Below are 21,403 nucleotides of genomic sequence, written 5' to 3' on the forward strand. Positions count from 1 at the left end.
GTGTGTTTGTGGAGAAATTCTCTACAGCACAGCTCCTCAGAACAGCAAGGAAGTCCAGAGATTGGGACTAAACTAAATCATCTTCAAAAAGATGATTCTGAAAATTGCCTTTAAAATTTGAATGGTGTCAGCAATTTTATATTGTAGTTTAACAACATGAATTGGGTTATTCAGAGTATTATAAAGATAGAAAAATAGTTGACAACCTTGTTCTGTTTTCTATCTTTTTTTATTTTATTAGATAGAACCTTATAGTCCTAAACTCTCAAATGATTCAGGTTACTCAACCAGGAAGGAATATTCACATCGGGCTCCAATTCCACCATCGCCGTTGGCAGCGGTTATAGTAATAATAGTGTACAGAACAAAGTTATGACTTACTGTCACCAGCTACATTAAATCTTATGGCTTGACGGTTTAATAATCCTGAAATCTTCTAGAATCATTTCAAGTTATTAACTCATCATCTGCACTTTAGGTGCTAACCTTTCCCTTATACGGAACAATGGATATGAATCGTCCCTTTCCCTGCTTTCACTCTTTCTATTCACCGTATATCATCCCAGACAACAAGAATCCATCCCAGGAGATGAAAAATGACATGTAAACATCTAGAACATCTTTCGGTTTCTCCACCCATTGACAATGAGAATAGCCAGGAGACAAATGTATCATCAGTCCGGAGGATGGAAGAGAAAAAACACCACATTGCAAACAAATGTTTCATATTTCAGAGGAATGACAGAAAATAAATAAGCAAACATTTAAAAGTGGAAGGCAAGCAATTAAATTAATATTAGAATAAATGGATGGAAAGAAACAGGCCACATGTCCTAACATGAAATACGAGGCTAATTGGTGCAGCAGCAGGCTGAAGGAATGTAAAGAGACAAAGCTTGTGGCTGCCTCTCTCAAGCTGGAGAGGCAACCGGAGAAAGAATAGACTAGAGAGAGAGAATGGGAGTCCAGGCTTTAGTAAGAAGGGAGGAACTGAATGGATGGGAGAGAAAGAGAGAGAGGAGAGGGAGAGAAGAATGGGAAGGGAGGAGAAAGAAAGGGGTGGGAGGGTCACTGGGAAGGATTGACAGCTTGTGAGTATGGCTTGACCTGCTGGGTTCACCCTCCAATATTTTCAACAGGCTTAACGAAGGACTAAATAAAGCCCCAGGAATGTTAATTTATTTTCAATTGTCAGTGCCAGGGACAGGGAGAGATATAAAGAGTGCATATATACATATCAAGTGAGATTGGAACACAACTAGAGCAAGTAAGTAGTCATGGACTGGTGTAAGCTCAACGCTCCACGTTGAAATAAAGATGTGGGCCTAGCTGTGTGTTTTGTCTGTGTTCCAGTCTGAATCTCGCAGGCATAATGCTTTAGTTCTTCAGCCCTCTCTGACTAACTAATTTGGGGAACGGTGCACCCCACCCACCTACCCCCACACATGGCCTACATTCGGAACAAAAAGACCAACACGTGAGGGGGAATATCAAACATGAGAAGATGGTAAGAGGGGAGCAGGGGGTCTGGGTTAGGGTGTAGTTGGAATCTACAGGAACTGAGAAAACAAGTCCCCCAGATCCATTGCACACCAACACTTTGTCATGACAGACCCAGTCTGTCAGGGATCTCCTCTCCAACTCCTCTCTTAAGGGACATGATGTCACTTCCTTGGCTCTGTCAGTGGTGCAGACAGAGCACATGCCATGGCTGCCAGTGATGGAGACAGGCGCAAGTCAGGCATGGCAGTCAGGTGGGAGGAGGGTTCAGCACCGTGAAGCTGATAATATATTTTGGGATGGGGCATGAAGGAGGGAATGGGGCAAGCAAGAACCAGTAGCAAGCTGCATGGTATTCATAGGCTCAACGATGGTCGGTTGGTGCGTTTCAAGACTCTCTGCCAACAGAGATTGAAATTATAGATAAAGAGTGTCAACGGACACACACACACACACACACAGGATGAGAGAGAGAGAATGTATTGTGAAATTGAGAGGACAGAGTGGGGTAGTCTTCAGAAGATCGACTACAAAAGAGAAAACAACTAGGTCTGTCATTGAGGTTAGCAGAAAGCAGAAGAATAGAAATGAATAGGCAGAAATAGGAGTGAGAAACGGATGCAAGAGACCCAGAGAGAAGTATGAATTGTATTGAATGAGCAGAAATACGTGTGGGAAGAGTTAAGTAAAAAAGTCAGTCAATACTACCCTCATCATTTCAACCCTCACTACTGTGTTTATAATACCCATCAGAATTAGTGGCCTAAATAGTAAGTTCAGAAGCAATTTTGACATTACATTGTCTAATGTTATAGTGAAAAGTTCCTGTTCAAAACATTCCCCATCTTTAGTCTATAGCTTCTCAACAAGACCGATTTATAAAAGGTTACCTGGGCTAAATTAACCCAAATGTATTCTGAGTAATCTGTGAATTTGAAGAAGAAAAATAACAATCAGAATCAGTTTCAACTTAACCAACACACCACACCCCTCTCTTTCCGAAGAAGACTCAGAATCATACTTGGATGAGTCAAAATAATCATAAGGGGGAGAAGCTTTTAAATGTCAGTTTCATCAAGAAATACTACACCCTTCGCTCTCCCACTCCTCCCAGCTCAGTACCACTGCAGAGCTTGGCAGTGAAATGAATAAGCTGACCTTTACACAGTGAGTTAAACAGTGAGGGTCAGTTAGAGAACAGCACCCAGCATCTCATCCTCTGACATGTCACACAGAGCTCCTCTTTTCAATCAGTCTGTCCTTCATATCTTCACACTGAAAGACATACTCCTCCTCTCCTCTAGTCCTCCTCCATGCCTTGTTCTGGTTCTCTCTCACTCCACTACATGATCTTTATCCACACACACACACACACACACACACACGCGCGCGCACAGGCATTAACGAACATGCACAAACACATGCAAGCGGGCGCACGCACATACCCCCACCCTCACCTACCCACCCCCACCCTCGGCGCACTCAAACACTCAATAACAATTTACAAGGGAAATTGTGGTTGGCTTGGCACCCTCACTCACACTCATATTCACAGCAAGTAAAAAATAAGCACCATAAAACATTTGTGATCATTCCCTGAATGTTCAAATGTTCAAACAGGGCGTGAATCCTGGCTGAAGGACAGGAACAGCTCGATTCCCCTGCAGGTAACGTGGTAGGAACTTCACAACTACCAATGTGAAACATATTACATGCTGCTGTGGACAAACATCCTCTGCAGCGGAACACCTGAGCCTCTACCTCTCAATCTACACTCTCAGTGAGGCAGAATGTGATGGAAGAGAGGAGTGCAAATGTACACAGTTACAAATAGGAAGGAGGTCGCACAGACACACACAGATAGACAGAGAACACCCACACACAGATAGACAGAGAACACCCACACTCAGATAGACAGAGAACACCCACACTCAGATAGACAGAGAACACCCACACTCAGATAGACAGAGAACACCCACACTCAGATAGACAGAGAACACCCACACTCAGATAGACAGAGAACACCCACACACAGATAGACAGAGAACACCCACACACAGATAGACAGAGAACAACCACACACAGATAGACAGAGAACACCCACACACACACAGACAGAGAACACCCACACACACAGACAGAGAACACCCACACACACAGACAGAGAACACCCACACACACAGACAGAGAACACCCACACACACAGACAGAGAACATCCACACACACAGACAGAGAACATCCACACACAGATAGACAGAGAACATCCACACACACACAGACAGAACATCCACACACACACAGACAGAACATCCACACACACAGACAGAGAACATCCACACACACAGACAGAGAACATCCACACACACAGACAGAGAACATCCACACACAGATAGACAGAGAACACCCACACACAGATAGACAGAGAACACCCACACACACAGACAGAGAACACCCACACACACAGACAGAGAACATCCACACACACAGACAGAGAACATCCACACACAGATAGACAGAGAACATCCACACACAGATAGACAGAGAACACACACACACAGATAGACAGAGAACATCCACACACAGATAGACAGAGAACATCCACACACAGAACACACACACACACAGATAGACAGAACACACACACACAGATAGACAGAACACACACACACACACACACACACACACACACACACACACACACACACACACACACACACACACACACACACACATAGACAGAGAACATACACACACAAATCGGTTCAACACACACACAATGTATGCTAAACACAATATGGCAAGCAAACAAAAGGAGTATGTTACTGAAAAACCTGCAAATCCATCTATTGAATACCAAGCAGTTTCACTAGAGCTAGCTAGTTGACTGGGGGAGGGGATAGTTAGAACTACTGCATTTCATTGCCAACCCTGAACCATTCTGGATAAAACATTTGCATTTCCTAGGGGGAAAAGAAACTGGTTTGACCCGTTTACCCTGTTGTCTGTTGGCTAATCATTTACTTATCGCTTTCACCGAGATTCCTACAAGAGAGGGCTAGGTCATACTTAAACCAGCCCTGTTTCTTATGGATATTTTGAACAGTAGGTTGAGGTTCAAACACACACACACTTTAACATTTAAATATTCTGACAGATGTAAAAAGAAGCCGAACCAGTTCTTTCTGTCCTCCATTCAGACCACTGACAAAACCAAGAAATAAGAATCAAACAAACAGCCATTCTTCTCAATGCTTCAGACAAAGCAAGAGAGCTACAGCGGCGTTTCCCTTATTCTGTAGCTTAGCCCTAGCCCAGTCCTGGAGTAGAAGACTGAAGCAGAGCCCTAGCCCAGTACTGGAGTAGAAGACTGAAGCAGAGCCCTAGCCCAGTACTGGAGTAGAAGACTGAAGCAGAGCCCTAGCCCAGTACTGGAGTAGAAGACTGAAGCAGAGCCCTAGCCCAGTCCTGGAGTAGAAGACTGAAGCAGAGCCCTAGCCCAGTCCTGGAGTAGAAGACTGAAGCAGAGCCCTAGCCCAGTCCTGGAGTAGAAGACTGAAGCAGAGCCCTAGCCCAGTCCTGGAGTAGAAGACTGAAGCAGAGCCCTAGCCCAGTCCTGGAGTAGAAGACTGAAGCAGAGCCCTAGCCCAGTCCTAGAGTAGAAGACTGAAGCAGAGCCCTAGCACAGTCCTGGAGTAGAAGACTGAAGCAGAGCCCTAGCCCAGTCCTGGAGTAGAAGACTGAAGCAGAGCCCTAGCCCAGTCCTGGAGTAGAAGACTGAAGCAGAGCCCTAGCCCAGTCCTGGAGTAGAAGACTGAAGCAGAGCCCTAGCCCAGTCCTGGAGTAGAAGACTGAAGCAGAGCCCTAGCCCAGTCCTGGAGTAGAAGACTGAAGCAGAGCCCTAGCCCAGTCCTGGAGTAGAAGACTGAAGCAGAGCCCTAGCCCAGTACTGGAGTAGAAGACTGAAGCAGAGCCCTAGCCCAGTCCTGGAGTAGAAGACTGAAGCAGAGCCCTAGCCCAGTACTGGAGTAGAAGACTGAAGCAGAGCCCTAGCCCAGTCCTGGAGTAGAAGACTGAAGCAGAGCCCTAGCCCAGTCCTGGAGTAGAAGACTGAAGCAGAGCCCTAGCCCAATACTGGAGTAGAAGACTGAAGCAGAGCCCTAGCCCGGTACTGGAGTAGAAGACTGAAGCAGAGCCCTAGCCCAGTACTGGAGTAGAAGACTGAAGCAGAGCCCTAGCCCAGTACTGGAGTAGAAGACTGAAGCAGAGCCCTAGCCCAGTACTGGAGTAGAAGACTGAAGCAGAGCCCTAGCCCAGTCCTGGAGTAGAAGACTGAAGCAGAGCCCTAGCCCAGTACTGGAGTAGAAGACTGAAGCAGAGCCCTAGCCCAGTACTGGAGTAGAAGACTGAAGCAGAGCCCTAGCCCAGTACTGGAGTAGAAGACTGAAGCAGAGCCCTAGCCCAGTACTGGAGTAGAAGACTGAAGCAGAGCCCTAGCCCAGTACTGGAGTAGAAGACTGAAGCAGAGCCCTAGCCCAGTCCTGGAGTAGAAGACTGAAGCAGAGCCCTAGCCCAGTACTGGAGTAGAAGACTGAAGCAGAGCCCTAGCCCAGTACTGGAGTAGAAGACTGAAGCAGAGCCCTAGCCCAGTCCTGGAGTAGAAGATGCCCTGCCCTCTTTTCATTCTCAGGGCACCTCCTCTCCTCCTCCACCAGCAGGCCTACATCATTCCTTTGGGTGTTTGTGTAGTGTCCCTTAGTTACCTCTGAAGAGACCTGGCCAGGTCAGCAGCAGCAGAAAGGCAGCTCAGAGAGTTAAAAGCCTGCCCGGTCCTACTCATAGGTACAAGGCCATCAATAATTCACCGTCATCGGGAAGCATTATCTAACAGCCTGATAAAATATTTAAAATGGTGGGTGACAACACAGAAACAGTGAAGAAGTGCTCCATAAGAGGACGAAAGAGAAGGACACTGCAGGTGGCGACAGAGGGAGGGAGTCCGCAACAGATGTGACGTTGCTGCGGCAACTGAAGTGGGAGAAGTAGTCTCCCTTCCAAAGGTATTCTGATGTGTTAGCTTAGCTAGCTAGTCTACTCCTCTGAGGCCGATTTAACCATTACACATCAAGTACAGAATCTGCCTTGCTTAATATAGGCACAGACAGTGAAGGTCCTCTAATGTGTCAGCTAGCTATAGCCTGGTTTAAACAGATGGAACGCTACACAGAATTCCATCAGATTTAACCAGGATAAGCTAGCTACCCCTCGGAGGTGTAAATAAATTATACTAAATAAACGGCACAGTAAGTGAATGAACAATCAACCCCCTGCATTGCTGTCTCTTTCATTTTTCACCATAACAGTGGAAGTACAGGCTCTATGTAACAGTGGAAGTACAGGCTCTATGTTACAGTGGAAGTACAGGCTCTACGTAACAGTGGAAGTACAGGCTCTACGTAACAGTGGAAGTACAGGCTCTACGTAACAGTGGAAGTACAGGCTCTACGTAACAGTGGAAGTACAGGCTCTACGTAACAGTGGAAGTACAGGCTCTACGTAACAGTGGAAGTATAGGCTCTACGCAACAGTGGAAGTATAGGCTCTACGCAACAGTGGAAGTATAGGCTCTACGCAACAGTGGAAGTACAGGCTCTACGCAACAGTGGAAGTACAGGCTCTACGTAACAGTGGAAGTACAGGCTCTACGTAACAGTGGAAGTACAGGCTCTACGTAACAGTGGAAGTACAGGCTCTACGTAACAGTGGAAGTACAGGCTCTACGTAACAGTGGAAGTACAGGCTCTACGTAACAGTGGAAGTACAGGCTCTACGTAACAGTGGAAGTACAGGCTCTACGTAACAGTGGAAGTACAGGCTCTACGTAACAGTGGAAGGTACAGGCTCTACGTAACAGTGGAAGTACAGGCTCTACGTAACAGTGGAAGTACAGGCTCTACGTAACAGTGGAAGTACAGGCTCTACGTAACAGTGGAAGTACAGGCTCTACGTAACAGTGGAAGTACAGGCTCTATGTAACAGTGGAAGTACAGGCTCTATGTAAGCGCAGGTGGAAGCATTCACTGGCCTGTACTAACAAATAGGCCTTTCTCAATGACAGAGAAATCCCTCCAAGCCTAGATCAATGACACCCAAGCTCGGCTGTAATTAAAATGTCCTAACAAAGGTCCTGGAACGCAGGACACAAACCTGCACGCTGAAAATAAGCCCTGTTCAATCTACACCACTATCTAAAAGCATTGGAAAGGGTTTGAGTTTTAGATTCAGCTCAGGTTTCCTGTAGGCACATTGAATGGTATGCTAAACTGCAAGGACATTTCTTCATGTTTCTTTGTGTACACAAACAGTTACACATCAGGATATTATTTGACAATATATTGTATCTTTTTGACAATATCACAATATTATTTTGCGCTAGTTGTCTGTACCTGCACCATTTTTCTTTCATTGCTTGTCTCCAGTCATCTTTTTAAACAGGGAGCCAATTTGTTTTCAGCACTTTTATTTCCCTGACTGATCAAAACTCATTTTCTCATGGCTGTCTCTTGTCCCTCTGTAGCAGACATATGTTTGGAACATCGAATTGCAATAAGATCAGTGTCAAATCGCAATACATATAGACTCGTCAGAATCACAAAACATAAAATATCAGCACCTAAGAATCATGACAATATGTTATTGTGAGGTCCCTGGCAATTGCCTGCCCTATAGGATAGGGTTAGACATGGCACATCATATGCAATACGTTTATGAGCCAAGTATGATATACATCAAGTATATTATCTACTCCACAAAGCCGGTTTACAATCACATGAAATGCTATATTTAAAATTGGCCTATTGCCCCATCATTTGCACTTATTTTTCCCCTTCTCATTACTCTAGCTGTCAGCAAAGTCATTATTTGTTTCCTTTAACATGTTTGATAGTAGTTTTGTTTAGCAGAGAGAAGACAGGCTGCTTAGGACTCTCTAATTAAAATCCCTCTCTCTCTCTCTCTTTTTGAAGGGGGGGTGTCGATGCTGTCTCTCTGAAAGCATTGTTTTCCACCCAAAAACAGTCTCTTTGAAAGCATTGTTTTTGGGTGGAAAACAGTCTCTCTGAAAGCATTGTTTTTGGGTGGAAAACAGTCTCTCTGAAAGCATTGTTTTTGGGTGGAAAACAGTCTCTCTGAAAGCATTGTTTTTGGGTGGAAAACAGTCTCTCTGAAAAATGTCAATAACAGTCTTCTGATTAAAAAAACAAATCACGCCAAATGCCAGCAATATCGTGGGAGGTGACATTTATGTTTGGGACTTAGACAATGCACACACAAAGTAAATAAGCTTTCACTCAACCTACAGAGGACACAAATGTGGTTTCTACTATTATGCAATGTGTGAGCAAAGCACAACAATTAAAATAACATTAAAAAACATAACTCTCAACAAACTAACCCCAAATATCATTCTAGCTGAATTTGGATTAAGGTGGTGTGTCGTTGAACAGAAAGACCCTGGAGCCTGTTAAAATATTCTTGTCCGACAGCTATTTGCTCAAGTCCTTCTCTGAAATCATTTTACAGATGAATTCAGTCTATCACGAGTACAGGCCCCAGAGATTCATTCAATGGCACAACATTGGTTTGATTGATGGAGTGTGAATGGCTATCTGAGATAAGTAGATTCTTTGTCTTACTCGCCAAAGCAAATATTAAAATAACAAACCTTGATATGATGGGAGAAGTGATTGATATAGACATATATTTTCATATATATATAAAAAAGAGACAAACAGACTAATCTACAGCTATGAGACTCGTTAAAGCCTGAGAGGGTGTACGGTAGTCCTTGGAGAAGACACTAGAGGTCGCCCGATTAAATCGGAATGGCCGATTAATTAGGGCCGATTTAAAGTTTTCATAACAAATCGGAAATCTGTCATTTTGGATGCCTATTATGCCAATTTTTTTTATTTTGTTTTATCTTTATTTAACTAGGCAAGTCAGTTAAGAACACATTCTTATTTTCAATGACGGCCTAGGAACGGTGGGTTAACTGCCTTGTTCAGGGGCAGAACGACAGATTTTTACCTTGTCAGCTCAGTGATTCAATCTTGCAACCTTACGGTTAACTAGTCCAACGCTGTAACCACTAGCCTCACGAGGAGCCCACCTGTTACACGAATGCAGTAAGACGCCAAGGTAAATTGCTCGCAAGCATTAAACTTAATCAATCATAATCACTAACTACACATGGTTGATATTTCTAGTCTATCTAGCGTGTCCTGCGTTGCAAATAACCGATGCAGTGTGCATTCGCGAAAAAGGACTGCCGCCGTTGGTCCAACGTGTACCTAAGCATAAACACAAATGCTTTCTTAAAATCAATACACAGACAGACATATATATTTTTAAACCTGCATATTTAGCTAAAAGAAATCCAGGTTAGCAGGCAATATTAACCAGGTGAAATTGTGTCACTTCTCTTGTGTTCATTGAACGCAGAGTCAGGGTATATGCAACAGTTTGGGCCGCCTGGATCATTGTGAACTAATTTGCCAGAATTTTAGGTAATTATGACATAACATTGAAGGTTGTGGAATGTAACAGGAATATTTAGACTGATGGGTACCACCCGTTAGATACAGAACCGTTCCGTATTTTATTTCACTGAAAGAATAAATGTCTTGTTTTTCGAGATGATAGGTCATTAATATGGTTGAATCCGGAAACTAAGTCTTGTATATCTCTGTGTGTTATTATGTTATAACTAAGTCTATGATTTGATAGAGCAGTCTGTCTGAGCGATGGTAGGCAGCAGCAGGCTCATAAGCATTCATTCAAACAGCACTTTCATGTGTTTTCCCAGCAGCTCTGCTGTTTATGACTTCAATCCTATCAACTCCCGAGATTAGGTTGGTGTAACGATGTGATGTAAAATGGCTAGCTAGTTAGCAGGGTGTGTGCTAATAGCGTTTCAAACGTCACTCGCTCTGAGACTTGGAGTAGTTGTTCCCCTTGCTCTACATGGGTAACGCTGCTTCGAGGGTGGCTGTTGTCGTTGTGTTCCTGGTTCGAGCCCAGGTAGGAGCGAGGAGAGGACATCTAATAGTCAAAGGTTAATGAAATACAAATTGTATAGAGAGAAATAGTCTTATAATAACTACAACCTAAAACTTCTTACCTGGGAATATTGAAGACTCGTGTTAAAAGGAACCACCAGCTTTCAAATGTTCTCATGTTCTGAGCAAGGATCTGAAACGTTAGCTTTCTTACATGGCACATATTGCACTTCTTCTCAAACACTTTGTTTTTGCATTATTCAAACCAAATTGAACATGTTTCATTAGTTATTTGAGGCTAAATTAATTTGATTGATGTATTATATTAAGTTAAAATAAGTGTTCATTCAGTATTGTTGTAATTGTCATTATTACAAATACATTTTAAAAACCGTCCGATTAATCGGTATCGGCTTTTTTTGTCCTCCGATAAATCGGTATCGGCGTTGAAAAATCATAGACGGTCGACCTCTAGAAGACACATTCATCTCCAGTCCACTCAAAAAAACAATCTTTCAAAAAAGGAAAGAGAAACATGACTCCAATAGTGTGGAACCTGTATATTCCAAACTTGCTATTTCTAGAAATCACGGAAGGCAACGAAAAAATATTCATAGCAAGCCTCCGATCTGCCTCAGCGTGATCCACCCTACCAAGACAAAAGCATAGCACCTGAGCGCTATAAGCTCCACACTTCCTGTGACCTGAAGGTATAGAAGACCACCAAATAAAGCACATAATCAGTCTCCTCCCCTGAGACAGAACCAGAGCAGTGTCCTCTTACGCTAATGCCCTCCAGTCCAGTGGTGGTAGAGCACCACAGAGCATCTCTGAGGGCGGTCCAGACAACTCACAGGTCATTGCTAATCTCCTGATAGATGAAGCCTAAGGACCCCCGGCCATCCATCACACCCCTGCGACACGTCTCCCACTGGGCCAGCTTTACACACTCCAAAGAGTTAAACACGGACCCAAAAGACCCAAAGATCATCCATCACTCAAAAAACTAGCAGCCCCTCCGCTCCCTTCCAGACGATGTGGGCTTTAACAACACCAAGGGGGCTTGCTTTCTTAACAGAAGGAAAAGCGTTCTGTGTTGTAGGGGCTATGGAGGGTAGGCAGGGAGGGAGATGTTTGGTGAGAACATATCTAGGGCTGCTCTGCTCTATAGCTCAGCTCCAGGGCCTCTGTTGATCATTAAACATCCATTTGAGAAGCAGTGGGGGAAAGTTAACTGTCATTTAAAGCACAGAGGGTGGTGAGGGAGATTTTTACCCCTTAGAAATACCAAAGGCATACATTAATCGAGCGGGTCAGCTAACACAATGTCATTTGTTCCAGTCTCCATCCATTTATCTCAGTTGCTATAAAAAGGAGGAAGACAGATGATGAAAAAGCTACGATGAACATTTACAATTAACTACCAAATCAAACAACTCATCACCCTCCTCTTCCTCCTTACGTATCCCCCTCTCCTTCTCTTCCTCCCATTCTCTCCTTCTCCATCTGTTTGTTCCTAACTTTTGACAGTGAGCGTGTCAGAAAACAGAAAAAGACAGCTGTCAAACCGGCCCCTTGTGATTGAGGGTGGCAGGTGAGCTTCTCTCTCTCCCTCTGTGTCTTCTCTCTCCCTTTCTCTGATGCGATTGTGCGTGAGCATAGGAAGCAGGCATCTCTTTTCATTATGTGTCATCTGGGTTGTGGCGGGCCGTAGCGGGCAGAGGAGAGCTGCGCTCACTTTATTACCAAAAGGCAGGATGATCAGGGCCACTAACCCTTGGGAGAACGCTACCCCTGGCATTTACATCCACCGCCTGTGGGGCTTTTGTCCCAAATGGCTCCCTATTCCCTATATAGTGCACTACATCTGACCAGAGCCCTGGTCAAACGCAGTACACTATATAAGGAATCGGGTGCCAACCGACCATCACCATTGACCTGTCCTGTAGGCCGGCACCCTGCGTTACAGCAACCTGGGCTTCAACTAATGGATGTGAGCGATGTACATTTCAGAAGAAATAGAAATAAAATGAAAAGAATGAGGGAGGGAAGGGAAGAGGCTTTTCCTCTTTCTTGACATAAATTGTCATCCGTTTGTAAGGAAGGAATGGCTTGTGTGTGTGTCCATCTGTTTGATTCCTCACGGTTACATTGTGTTCGACATCCCTATTAGGCGATGTTTGACAAGACATTAAAGGAAATAAATCTAAATAAACTCAGCAAGGCTTCACTCAGCAAGGCGTTCTTTCACAGCAGAGCAACAGCTGCATTGCATGGAAAATAAACCATCTTTATGACAGAAAAACAAGAGGCCCTTGGTTGCTCAAAACAGTGCTTCCCACAAAGCTGTCGAAGAGGCCTCCAGAAATCTATTTGGATTTTTGTAAATAACCAATAACTCAAATAGAAGTTAAAGGAAATGGCTTAATCCATTGATCGTTTTGCTTATTATTTTATTTTACAATAATATAATTACACAAGATGCTACTTGAAGCATGTAGGCCTATTGTGTAGTTTCTTCTTGAGTTATCTTTATAAAAGAGCTGGTTTTGATCATGTTTTGTGGTCATGCCAAGTATAGGCCTAGTGTGTACTTTTAATGTGAGAGACAATAGCAAACAAAAAGTGTGCCGTAAAGATTTTAATCTTAGATCCTATAATTATTTTTTTATTTTTTTATGTCAGAAAATAAATCAATACATGTCAGCGTATTTAAATAAGCTCCCACCAAAACCCCCAAGTGGACACTACTCACACTGCAACAAGCACTTCTCACATTTCTCTACTTACACACCTTTCAAACCACTACGTTTTCCCGGGAAAAACAGTATCCAGACAATCTTTTGACGACATTTCTTTATATATAAAAAGGTATTGCCGACGACAAAAGCCTCTACGCTGCTTTTAGACAAGCGTGGAGACTCGTCTTGATAAATCAATCCATGTCAGATTTTTATTTTCACTGAATCTCCATTTGGATATTGGTTAGGCTGCAATTAGGCTGTGGAAATGTTAGCTAAATTGAGGTGAATGCTGCTCATGATCATCTTGTCCATTTGGCTCATTTAAATATATATATATATATATATTGCCAGCACGTTCTGTAGTTTAACAAGTGGATTATTTTGCTCTTCACTTGCAAGTCACTTAATGGTCGAGGCCTAGTCCCTACCAAAAGCTTGTGATGCGTCTTAATCAATCAATGGGATTTTGTTTCACTGAATCTCCATTTGAACATTTGGTTAATTCTCTGGCTGGGCAAATAAGGGGAGGTAATAAAGCTCATTAGTCATTTGTTCATCTATCACTGAATAAGAAATATTTAGCATGCAATAATGTAGCTTAAATCAAGTGTAGATTTCATTTTTGCTGGATCGAGTTCAGGGCAACTCAAATAGCCTGCGGAGGTTGTGAAATATGAACACGAGACTCACATGCTTTTGAAAATATAGGTTGCTATCATTTTCTATTGGTATCATGATGACAATACCCTCAGTGTAGGACCCTATTCCTGCTCCTTAACGAAGCAGAGTGAGGGTAGGAAAGAGATGAAACCTGTATCTAAAAAGCATAGGCTTGCCTTGGGCTCTGTTTTAAAAATATTACTTTTCATATGACATCAGTTCCACACGTTGCCATGTGTGCAAAATAGTATTCAAATGTATTTCTATTTTTCTCATTATAATTCTTAACCTACTATACAATATGTGTGTTGACTGTGATAAAGGTAACCGAAGTGTGTCTTGTCTGTTGAATTAACAAAATAACTTTTGATATCATGTACATGGCGCTACCATGTAGCATATAGGCTGCACCGACCAGCAACATAATTGAACTCAAAATATGTCATTCTATCCTTTTGAAAACAGATTTTATTCTTTATTATTTTATTTAGCCTTACAGTGTTTCTTACGACCTGTCCAAAACAAATGAATAATGGATTTCTTTGTGATGGTGTATATTCAATGGATTTTTCAAATAGACGTCCACCCACATCAGCCCACGTCTGCTCCCACTCCAAAATGTGCCGGCATGTGCACTGGAGACTTATCCCGGCAAGAACGTGGTAAAATTGGACTGTATGAATTGGACTCTTAAAAAAAAACATTGCCTACATTTTTTTTTTACAGGCAACATACTGTAAAGTCTGTCTGCAAAGGGTATTACTTTGGGGATTTTGGTTTGAATTATGGCAGCCTACCAACTCTTGTCAATCCCAACTAAATCTGCATTTGCAATCCAACATAAGCACTCTCTCACACAAACACATACGCACAGAATATTGATGCTGCATTAAATAACTGGCAAAAAAAACATTTACAGTGGTCTGCAATGAACAGCATTCCTATTCTATAGCCCAGCAGCACCCTTCCCCTCTCAGGACAAAACTGGTTGGGGGATGGGGGCTGGTAGCTCAAGTTCTCTCCATTGAAATGCAGCCACTTTGATATGTAAATCGACAGTTACAACAACAACAAAAATGCTAGAAATCACACTAGCATAGGCCTACATTGAAGCCATTTGCACCCGAGCTGATGTGAGATGAGATGGCACTTCCCCTGGAGACCCCGGGCTTCAACAAATGGACCAGAGAGCATCTGGGGCATGGGAGGGACAACGGAACATTTGTCCCAATGAATTCCCCAAGCCCATCCCAACACTGACATGAAATTCATGAAAGTTACTCCTCCGGTTCCTAGACAGGTATTTAAAACAAATTAGTTATGATTTTGATTTTACCATCACATGTAAAAAACAAAATAAAAAAAATAAAAAAACACCTTTATTTAACTAGCCAAGTCAGTTAAGAACAAATTGTTATGTACAATGATGGCCTACCCCGGCCAAACCCTAACCCGGACTACGCTGGGCCAATTGTGCGCCGCCCTATGGGACTAGTTGTGCAATACAGCCTGGAATCAAACCAGGGTCTGTAGTCTGTAGCCGTAGACCGCTGCGCAACTCAGGAGCCTATAGGCCCTACCAGCAGCTGATTTTCTCCAATAACCTTGTTAAAAATGCTTACATTTTCTCAACTGCATTTTCAATCCTGATTTGACCTAGTTAAATAGACTACATCACCAGCATAGAAAATGGAATGGGCCAACACACAACATTACCCTCCTGTAGTGAGTTGAGTGGTGTGTCTACAGGTAAGGTATACTGCCTCACCTCTGTGATATATAGGCTAGCTAGAGCTAGACTAATCACTAATGAACTTATAATGACTGGTCAAGCTCTTTACCAGATGTATGCTCCGCTTGGAATCCTATGCTATTTGCTTATTGCTTCCCATAGAGCCCAATATGCTTGTTAGGGTGCTTGCTTTGGCATTTGGCCTCGTTTATGTTGACTTATGATGATGATTCATAAACGGAATCCACCATGAAAGATAATGAGGACTTTATATTCTCCCTTCTCTTATTAGATGGCCTGCCCAGCTCTAAACGACGAACAAATCTATGGAATTAGTGCACGGTAACTGTGTGAGGACTAATTTAATGCAATTCTACACATTTTGTCATGAGGCTAGGACAGAATGTTGCAGTTTTAAAGCTTATTTCCTGCTATTCTACACTTTTACCATGGGGCAGAGAAAGAAAATGTGCTGTTTTATAGCTTCTCATGCTTTTGTTCACAGTTTGCCATAAAGCCGAGATAGAATTTTGCAGTTTTAATGCCAATTTCCTGGAATTCTACACATTTTGCTACCATATGCTATCTGGGGGTTTTGTTGTGTGTGTGTCCCATCACACATGGCTGGCTTAGATATCTGTGAATTATACATGTTCAGTGAAATGATCTCATTTTACAGCCGCAGAATGGAGAGGAAGATGAAGACAGCAACTGACTTGCAGCTACTTAGGTCGTTGTGTCCTCGGGATTAGGTTATGTCTAATGGGGTAATGGGAGATGTTACATTTATTTGACAGTTTATCGCTCCACGTCTGTACTTGACAGCGTGTTACCTAGACAAAGAATTTGCCAAACCACCCTACTGCACATACATTTATATTTTCTTCCTAATCCAAGATGATTATGCTACTTGTCTCTTTTACGGTGCTAACCCAAAACCTCATCTACACAGGTGACATCTAGACTAATTACCAAAGCCAGGTCAACAACGCCTCATTCAGAGACCAACAGAATAAAAACTATAATAATATATTTCAGGTATTAGGCCTAGCCCTCAATCCATCCATTCATTCATTATAGCTTAACTAGATTTTTAAAAGCACAGTAGTGTGAATAAACCAAATTCACTGAATTCAGAGCAACGATGGCCGCCGAAGAAGTCCACATCTGGATAAACCTCATGCAACTTTTCCAATATCCCAAGGCCCAGAATCGCTTAATGTAAGAACCACTGATGTATGTTAAAATGCAATTATTTCAGGTTGTAAAATCTTTAGGCTGGTATACCAAGCAGTAGCAGATAGACCTAATTTTCACAGATTGCTTGGCATTGACATCACAACTATAGACCAATCTGTAAGTGTTCTTAAAATGGAGTGAAATTCGGTAAAATGTCCGTTAGTGACCGCAACGATATCGTTAGGAATGAAGTGTATTTTCTCAACTCAGCCTAAAAAAAAAACACCGACACCCTCATCGCAAGTAACCTAACTAGCACCCAGACGGCAGGACGGCGTGTTAGACCAATGTTGGAATACTTACATTTGGGGGCGAATAGTCCTAACTGGTGATTGACAAATATTGCAGTTCGGCACCGAAGTAACACAGAGAGAGTGGTTACCCCTTCAGCAGGCTATAGGCCACCCTCAAACTCGGTATACGCAGCGGGCAACACAAAGACGTCCGTGGTTCCGATGCATGCTCCCCTTACGAGGGACAGATCGTGTTGTTTCTTGTGGCAGGTATCTCTCTCTCTCCATGTCCATGCGCCCCCAAGGACCTGACGAACTCTTCCATAGCGAGCTGATGTTCGGAACTATTAGGCCTAATCAATAGGTTTCTTCCATATCCCTCTCACGCATCCACATTTTCCTTTCGAGGGGACGCAATGAATTCAACAACTGCACGGCTGTAATTTTAGGCTATAGTAAACGATGCGAATGAGAAGCAAATCAGCTCATATCCTTTAAAAAATGCAGGCAGTCGTCTTCCACGATGATGTCAATGTATTCGGAGTCGCCTAAAACAATGCTGAAACATTCTAGAATGAGACTTCAGTTCGGGGGTCTCAGGTCGGGCTTGTGCTCCAGTCAATCTCTTCCCTCCTCTATCTACACACCGCTGAGCCAGAGCCAGTCGAACTCCCCATACAAACAAGAGAAGAAACCGTGAGCCGGTTCTCTGCTCTGCAGCAGCTGGCTTTCAATGGGCCAGCCTAAAACCTGGCGTGGATCTGGCAGAAGGCAGGGACTGATGTCTGGTGATTTTAGCAGTTCTGTATAGGACCTGCCTGTACACTAGAAGGAATATGGCCCCCAAAGGATGTGATGGACCTGGTGCCTGGATTTTGATAGTGATAATATTATAAAACAATATATATATTTCACCTTTATTTAACCAGGTAGGCCAGTCGAGAACACATTCTCATTTATAACTGCGACCTGGCCAAGATAAAGCATAGCAGTGTGACAAAAACAACAACACAGAGTTACACATGGGATAAACAAACATACAGTCGATAACACAATATAAAAATCTGTATACAGTGTCTGCAAATTGATAGGCACAGTCAAATACATATTTCTAAATTCCTCTAAACACAGTGTTTCGTATAGGGCTCTGTTAAATATGTAATTCATTGCAAAGTGGGCTATTGTTGAACTCAGTATCAGCTAATAGCTTACAGAAGTTGTCACTACTAAAGACAAACAATAAAAGGGAAAAGGCAGATACATGATTTATCCCAACTGACCCTGATGAATAATCTGGACAGAATGGGAAAAGGCAGCTATGTTATTACATGATTAATCCCAACTGGTCCTGATGAATAATCTGGACAGAATGGGAAAAGGCAGCTATGTTATTACATTATTAATCCCAAATGGACCTGATGAATAATCTGGACAAAATGGGAAAAGGCAGCTATGTTATTACATGATTAATCCCAACTGGACCTGATGAATAATCTGGACAGAATGGGAAAAGGCAGCTATGTTATTACATGATTAATCCCAACTGGACCTGATGAATAATCGGGACAAAATGGGAAAAGGCAGCTATGTTATTACATGATTAATCCCAACTGGACCTGATGAATAATCGGGACAAAATGGGAAAAGGCAGCTATGTTATTACATGATTAATCCCTACGACTTGATGAATAATCTGGACAGAATGGGAAAGCCACACCGGGAAGGTAATAAGATTATGTGGGGCCACTGCTGATGGAAAAACATAAGAAATCCACCCAGCACATGAAGCTATAACATCTAAACACATCCAACTTAAACACAAACCAAACAGCATCTCTCTAGTAATCCCTGGGCCAATAGGAACTGTTTGTCTACCTGTTTATATAGTTTTCCCAGCTGTGTCTGTATGCCCTGTCAACATGACCACAATGTCACTGCTGTGCATAACTCCCAAAGCAAGTCCTCTGATGACAACATGTCATATTGGATTTACAGGCAAGAAATTGTAATTTCCTGTTGTTTTATTATAGCCTTGTTATGTGGGAACATCAAATGTGAACTGTATATGTCTTGTCGTCGTTATAGACAACAATGGATGCACTGGAGGGCAAAATGATATCCGTCAACTGGATTGAGCTCAACAGGTTTATGGTAATTATTTTCAGTTTCCCAGAATTCCCAGGCTGTTTCCCTTTGAACATAATATCACACTATTATTAATACCAGTGTCAGTTTCTGGACCATTACATTCCACTATTTATAGAAGTAATCTTTGTTTAAACATTGTGAAAAGAAATAACAGAATTACAGACTCTGTTACTAGTGCATGTTGACACAGAATACATTATTACCCCTCAAAAAATGGAGTCTACTTTCTAACAAAAAAAAAACACAAGAAAAACACAACAGCAAAGTTTGAAGGAAAGTTATTGTCCTGAATGAAGATGAATTTCCTCTCTTTTCTCCCCCTAGCCAAAGTACATTGCTAGGTCAGTGGGCTCTGTTACACGTGGCTTCAATAAAAAGCCGGTCTCCTGGCCGCACAGGGGAAATGCGAATTTGGGTCAAATTCACCAGGTGGAAAGTGAGAGGATTAGTGAGGAGCTCTCATGTTTTCCACAGCATAATTTTACATAATAAAGAATAGCGCAGTAAGACAAAACAGATGTAGGCTAATGATGGTAATCCGCTGGCACATATTCCTATTTAGAGAAATAATGTTTATGTATAGAGTACTATTGAAAGTATAAACACAATACTTTATTTGAACTGACCTGCGAAGTGCCTGAAATATTTGTGTGTTTTATTATTCAGGGGCTTGTGATCAATGCCATACTGTATATGTCCAAAAGTCACACAAGTAGCCACTTCCCTGTATTTTCAGAAGACTTATGGTGCTCGTAGAAAATGCTTATTCTTGCTGTTACACTGTAGCCGCATGTTGTTGCCCTTACTCAACACAACGTTTCAGTATAATTGTTTCTTTATTCGGTGCAAGCTTGTGAAGAATAGCTCAGCTCCCACCCATACATATGCATCAACTCACCCTGGAGTCTTTCTCACGATTGTCAGGTTTCCCTGTTTTCCTCAGTAATGAAGCCACAGAATGAGTGAAAGGAAGAAACCAACAGAAACAGAATACTGTATCATATTGAAGCACTAAGACAGTCTTTCCCTTCCCACTGCTTGTGTTGCACAATATGATCATCTCGGAGATCCGTTATCATGTGTTTTTCTCCTAAAGTGTATAACAAACAGAGCACATGGAGAGGAATATGATGATTTGATTTGAACTTTCAACACTCATGTAGCCTATAAGAAGAGGGGGACTACATATACAATATTTCATATTTCATCCGAGAAATAATATGATGATGAATCTTCAGATGCTATGCTCAAGTGTTTTGAATTTTTGTGTGACTGTCTGAAATAAATACCCCCCAAAAGTCCCATGTCTCACTGTCTCCCATTCCTCCACCCCTACATATGTTCTTTGATTTCACTTCCCATGGATGTGTGTGTCCCCCTCCCCCAATGTGTTGTTCACATTATGGACAAAACCTCATGCAGGATTGTGGACTGTTTCAACCAACCATAACACAGTTAATAAGAGAGTACTGGAGAGTGTTGTGGTAAATATGTCTTGAGTCATTGTTCTGTGGTTTTACTCATTATGATCAAAAGCCCGACAGTTCTAAGGCAATCTGAAGTGAGAGGGAAAAAGACCTAAATTGAGGCTAAAAGTAGGTTTGAGGGATTTGCCCTGGCATTCGATAAATGCTTGTTCCATTCAGACAACAAACACTCAGTTGAAGCCAGTTCCATGTGCCCCTCGGATTCACAACATATTTCCTTTTCAATCTATTATGTGTGCTTCTCTTTTAGTTTAATTATTTTCAGCGGTACCAAACACGTTGCCATAGTGCTCCAGGATAAACCACCTGAATGGCAATCCCATTTTGGACCAAAAGGAGAAGTCCTTCAAGATTGATGGAAAGCTATGTCAAGGAAGATGTTATTGTATCACTAGATTATCACTAGATTATGTAGTGATTATATTCATCTTCTTGTTTGTGATAGTCATTTCTATTCACGATACAGGGCAAAAAGTTCCTCATTCAAAATCAAACGTTCAATCGTAGATCTGACTCAATTTAAACCATCAACTGAATTGCAGTACTTGCAAGGAAGTGACTCTACAACACCCTCTTTTGTGTTTCAAAAGCGCACAGCTATAC

General features: G+C 42.4%; 1 protein-coding gene across 14 annotated transcripts in view; it reads right to left on the reverse strand.

Annotated features, from left to right (window-relative positions):
* LOC124009345 (adhesion G protein-coupled receptor L2-like) overlaps positions 1 to 17,863 on the reverse strand; it is a 135,640-nt gene extending 117,777 nt beyond the window's left edge. For all 14 annotated transcript variants that reach the window (XR_006834279.1, XR_006834280.1, XM_046321048.1 and 11 more), the window contains exon 1: positions 17,236 to 17,863. The gene's annotated coding sequence lies outside the window, so the exon portion shown is untranslated. The remainder of the gene's footprint in view (positions 1 to 17,235) is intronic.
* Positions 17,864 to 21,403: the final 3,540 nt, after the last annotated feature.

This window comes from Oncorhynchus gorbuscha, linkage group LG22, assembly GCF_021184085.1.
Source record: "Oncorhynchus gorbuscha isolate QuinsamMale2020 ecotype Even-year linkage group LG22, OgorEven_v1.0, whole genome shotgun sequence".
In the NCBI taxonomy this organism is placed as follows: domain Eukaryota; kingdom Metazoa; phylum Chordata; class Actinopteri; order Salmoniformes; family Salmonidae; genus Oncorhynchus; species Oncorhynchus gorbuscha.